The following is a 6,000-nucleotide window of genomic DNA, read 5'->3' on the forward strand; positions in this document are numbered from 1 at the left end:
CTGGTGTGAGGAATAAAGGACGTGAAGGGTGCCAACTATGCCTGGTAAGGACCCAGCACATGTGACTTGTTCTTGTTAGCATTTCTGTTCCTGTAATTATTGATAATTTTATATCCATTAAAAAAATAGAAACCTTCTGGGCCAGAGCCCGGCTGTCCAGGCAGGCAGCCCAGGGGAGCACGGGGCCCCCCAGCCTTGGACATTGGAGTGGGAGTGAAGTCTGTGGCCTGGGGGTTGGCAGGGGCTGTGCTAAGAGTGGAGAGACAAGAGATGAGTAAGGAAGAGAGAGAATTTGAGGAGAAATGGAGTCAGAAAGAGAGAGAGGGAGAGGGAGAGGGAGAGGGAGAAAGCTGCCACGGTGGCCAGGGAAGCAGCTCCCAGGGAACAGAAACCCTGCAAACCGGTCTGGGCAGTCCCTGAGCCAGGCCCTGTCAGCTGGTGTGGCTGGATCCATAGGGAGCAGCCTGTGGTAGGGCTGCCCTCGGGCCATGCCTGAGGCCTACTCGCCACCCCCTGGGAGGCAGGTCAGGGGCTCTCCCAGCCTGGCTGATGGCAGCCTTTCTGGGTCTGGGAGAGAAAGACTGCTTTAAAGAAAACTGGGGCACACACTGTACTACAGAACAGCCATACCGCTTGAAATCTGACAGCTGGGTTTCAGACTCTGCCCCAGCCAGAGCGCCAAGACCATTCAAGTAGGGAAGCCAGTGTTTTCAGTAAATCGGGCCACGGCGAAAACTGGATATTTACGTGCAAAAGAACGAAGGTGGACTCTTATGTTACACCATATGCAAAAATTAACTCAAAGTGGACCAAAGACCTAAACCTAAAAACCCGAACTATGAATCTCTGACAAAGGTAGTTTTCAGGGCGCCTGGGTGGCTCAGTCGGTTCAGTGTGTGACTCTTGATTTTGGCTCAGGTCGTGATCTCAGGGTCATGAGATCGAGCCCTGAGAGGGGTTCCCCTCTTAGCGGGGAGTCGGCTTGAGGATTCTCTCCATCTCCTTCTGCCCCTTCACGAATGGTGAAGGGGCAGAAGGAGATGGAGAGAATCCTCCTACACACACACACACACACACACACACACACACACACACACTCTCTCTCTCTCTCTCTCTCTCTTTCTCTCTCTCAAAATAAACAAATCTTTAAAAAGAAACATACTGTCTGTGTTCCATCACTGTGCATTGGTGGCTGAAGTGGAGTGACTAAGGGATGCCATGTTTTTGCCCCACTGCGTCAGCCTGCTGACTTTCATGTGGGTATAACCTCTAGGCCAGGGCAGGGCTTCTCAAAATACCTCCTCCAGGACACCATTCCTTCAGCATGCTTCAGCACACAAGGATCATTATGGCAGGCAAAATAGGTGTGGAAAAGGTGCCTCACACATTCTTCTCTTGGAATTTCACCAAACATCTATTAAAGGAGTGTTAAAAGCCCTGAGAAGTCTGCAGTTAAGAAACTGGTTTAATTTTCTTTAATCCAGTTGTCTTATCTTTATATAAAGACATGGTTCCTGAATGAGTATGTGTGCCAGTTGTCGTGTGCAAAACACCACTGGAAAGCACAATAGGGATTTCACCACAGTAGAAAAAGATTGCTTTTCTGATGGGGGCTGGGGTGGGGGTGGGCTTTAGGTGGACTTCAGGATGTTGCCACTGGAAATATTCAAAGCTGTGTTGTTCTTTGGAAAATAGAAAAGGGAGCAGGGGTGCCTGTGTGGCTCAGTGGGTTAAAGCCTCTGCCTTCAGCTCAGGTCATGATTCCAGGGTCCTGGGATCGAGCCCCGCATCAGGCTCTCTGCTCGGCAGGGAGCCTGCTTCCCTCTCTCTCTCTGCCTGCCTCTCTGCCTACTTATGATCTCTGTCTGATAAATAAATAAAAAAATCTTAAAAAAAAAAAGGGAGCAAAGGAGAAAAAGGAGAAAAATAGTAGGAGCAGGGGGTGTCTAGATGACATTACTTTTGGAACCTCAGAAGAGAAAACACAGTAAACACAGCAATGGGAAACATTATCTTAATGATTATCTTAATTGTAATCAAAGATAATGCAAATTAAAGCAGACTTCAGGCACTTTCAGACGTTTCCTAAAGAAATACAGGGGATTAGGAGGGAAATGCAAAAATAATAATCCCAGTGCTGGCAAGGTTGTGGTGAAACTGACATGCTCAGTTAATCAGTGACACCACGAACTTACACAACCGGTTGGGAAGGCAATCTGTAGCGAGAACCACAAAGATCCGTATCTCTTTGACTATTAACCCCACTACTAGCAATCTATCCTAAGGAAATATTAAACTGAAAGCCTTACACTGAATTGCTCCCAACAATAGCAAAACACTGGCTGTGTCTTATGTTAAAGTTTCAAACGGGAAGTATGAGGTCGGGTAGAAGCGTCCTATCGGAGGAGACTGAGTACCTATGGAATTAAAGCAAACTGGGTTATCAGTGCGTTCGAGTCTCCTGAAGAATTTTTAAAAACACAGATTCTGAACACTTTATGTGAAATCAGTCTCTGGCCGAGAGCTTGCTCCCTGAGCCACTACATTTGGCTTCTCCCCTCTCAACCCCCACCTGCCATTTCTGTTTCCAGTTTAGAGTGCAGAGAGAGGGAATCTACATGGAGGACATTCTTCTGTGCCAGGTCACTGGCCAGCCAATGGACTTGGCTCCTCTGGGGTCAACGCCCAGCCCTGATCCAACCAGCTGTACGCGGTTGACCAGAATAGTACAAAACACTGTCCCCTATATCTACCTGCCTCTCTCTTCTCAGCAGGGCCTATGCATGGAACAATTTGCCTGGAATGCAAAGGCTATCGTGAAAACATCTGTGGCTCTTGGGGGCGGGGGAGGGGTGCAGGGAGCTGATTACGTAATTCCAAATTTCCAGTTGATAAGAAATCAGGCTGAATCTTCAGATTGGGTCACAATAGAAAATCTCAGCAAGCGAGCCTGCCTTTCTGGACCAAGTGCTTTGACAGCGAGAAATAAACATTCTATAGCCATTTAGTAAACAACCACTGAGACAATTAGCAAACATAACCTCTAGTAGCATGGACTTTTGCCTCCTACAAATTTCAGAAAGGTTGCTTTCACTCATGTCAGGGTTTTAAAGTAGCACTTTCCCAAATTATTTTAGCAAATTAGCAGTTTGGAATATCACGCTCAGCTTCAGCAATCCTTGCCAACCGCATCCAGCTCCGAGAAAGCCATGCTCAGTCTTTTCCAAGCAGATAGTGTAATGTTGCCTCTTGCTGAAGTTTGGCCAGTGGGGTAGGGTTAACTGAGGAGAGGCCTTGGCAATGGAGCTGCCAGAGAGTGATGATCAAGGAGACCCTGAAGGTCAGAGAAGCAAAGAAAAAGAGAAGTCCAAGAGGACTGAAGCTGCCCTCCCTCCCTTGGCTTCTTGAGGTCAGAGAACTTCATGCTGTTCTGTCTAATATGACAGCCACCAGGCACTTGTGGCTCTTTACATTCAGTGAAACAGAAGGAAGAATTGAGTTCCTTAAGGGTCCTGGTCCCATTCGAGGGCTTGAGTGCTTCATGAGTCCTGTGGCTGCCATGTTAGTGCAAACGTAGACCATTTCCATTACTGCAGAAAGTTCTATTGGGTAAGGGTGTAGAGTGAGCTGTGTTCTCTTCCCGCTACCCCACTGCCAAATGTTGGTCACTTCGTGCCCACTCTGTGGGTACAGATGTCACAAAGCCGGTTTGGAAATTTCTTAATGGTTTAGCATTTGTGCCTGGAGAGCCAATGAGCCAAAACCACGTGATCAAGTCCCCCGCCCCCCAACTGCCCCAGGAGGGATGCTCAGCCCCGTGAAGTCAGGGCTCCCAGGCTTCTTAGATGGAGAGCTCCAGAGGTTTTCTCTCACTTTGTAGGGAAGGAAGGTCAATGGGTCCCTCCTTATCCTTCTTTCCTAGCAACACAGCCATAGCTGTCATTTCAATGAGGTAGTGTTTCGTTTTTGTGTCCCTATGAGGGACAGGAACCTTAAATGTGGAGATCAGTCCAGGATTCGAATGTTATGAAGGTATGGAGAATACTTAGAAGGTTGTCGCTTAAAAATAAACCAAACCAAACTTTCCGTTGCAACCTGGTCAACTACCAGTAAGTACCAGGCTGTCCTGGGAGGTCTTACGGGGGAATCTTGTTAACGAGTGGCCTCATCCATCAGGGGAAGCCTCAGGAGAGAGTTCCACTCAGCAGAGCTAAGCCCCCACTCTCAAGTTCACTGTTGGGAAGATTACAGGCCCCTGCCGTAGACTTGCCTGAGGCCTCCCTTCTAGCCATGTTTCCCCTTATCCTGCTTTCACTTCTGCAGACACAGCCCAGCGGTTCCACTGCAGAGGCACCGGGCCTGGGACATGGGCTTGCTAGATGCCGCAGCCAACCCCTGCCTCCCCCCCCACCCCCAAACCCCGCCTTTTAAAAATTTTGTTTATTTATCTGAAAGAGAGAAAGCACAAGCAGTGGTGGGGAGGGCCAGAGGGAGAGGCAGAGGGAGGATCCTCAAGCAGTCTCTCCGCTGAGCCAGGAGCCCCATGGAGGGCTGGATCCCAGGACCCCAAGTTTACAACCTGAGCCAAAGTCAGATGCTTAACTGACTGAGCCGTCCAGGTGCCCCACTGCGGGCCCCTTCTGCTTAACAGCCCCAAACGGAACCGCTCCCTCTTTCTTCATTCCCAGCCTGCACAAACCTCAGAACGGGCTGCGCGGAGGCCGTCTGATTTGTCTGGAGCAATCCAGCCAGCCCCATTGCAAAACACACTGATGATATCCACCCAGGTTTCTCATCTGAAAGGTTTGAATTTTTTCCAAGAGAAGCCTTAATAGATTAATTAGATCTTTGCCCCTCAGGGATTTGGCAAATAAACAATGATGCATTTATACCAATAATAGATATAAAGAACTGGTGTTTTATCTTCAAAATTAGCCAAGCTGGGTTTAATATGAGGGGGCAACAGGGAGTTAAAGTATGCATGGGGTTGGCGGGGTGGGGGGGACAATGATAGGCATGTAGGTGAATTTACTGCATTCTAACCCCCAAGCCCTTCAGGTAAACTGTGGCAGAGTATAATCTAAAGGCTTTGTATACTGTGCCTCGAAGTGAGCCCATATTTCTTGATCTCAGGGAAGCATACGCCCTCCCTGGATGGCCAAACAGATCTTGTTTTTGAGAGTTGCAGCCCTCTTAGCATTTGAATACATTAATCATATTTATAAAATTCATTTGTTTTTGACATCTTAAGTCTTCAGTAATTTTTTTAAAGATTTTATTTATTTATTTGAGAGACAGAGTGAACAGAGGGGCAGCGGGGAGGGAGGGGACTAGCAGACTCTGTGCTGAGCATGAGCCTGTTGCGGGACTGGGTCTTAGGACCCTGAAATCATGACGTGAGCCCAAGTCGAGACCAATGCTCAACTGACTGAGCCACCCAGGCATGTATTTTAATAAATAATTTTCAGGTAGGTGTTTCCTGGAACTAAGTGGAACACCAAAATTATCAGATGAACTTTCCTGCAATTGAAAAATAACTTGTTGGGGCGCCTGGGTGGCTCAGTGGGTTAAAGCCTCTGCCTTTGGCTCAGGTCATGATCCCAGTGTCCTGGAATCGAGCCCCACATCAGGCTCTCTGCTCAGCGGGGAGCCTGCTTCCTCCTCTGTCTCTGCCTGCCTCTCTGCCTACTTGTGATCTCTGTCTGTCAAATAAATAAAATCTTTAAAAATAAAAAAAAAGAAAAAAGAAAAATAACTTGTTAAATGTTTTTGTCTGGTTATTTAAATAATAGAAGGAAAGAAAGAAAGGGGGGAGGGAAGGAGAGAGGGAGGAATGAAGAAAGAAAGAAAGAAAAGGTGAGAAAGGGGGGAAGAAGGGAGGGAGGAAGGAAATAGAAGAAAAGAAAAGAAAGGAAGAGAAAAGAAAAGAAAGCATTTAAGAAAGGAAAGAAGGGAGGGAGAGAGAGAAAATTCAAGCAGCAAAAGGTCCAGCCTATATAT

Source organism: Enhydra lutris, unplaced genomic scaffold (assembly GCF_002288905.1).
Source record: "Enhydra lutris kenyoni isolate GAN:26980312 unplaced genomic scaffold, ASM228890v2 scaffoldscaffold13, whole genome shotgun sequence".
NCBI classification, from domain to species: Eukaryota; Metazoa; Chordata; class Mammalia; order Carnivora; family Mustelidae; genus Enhydra; species Enhydra lutris.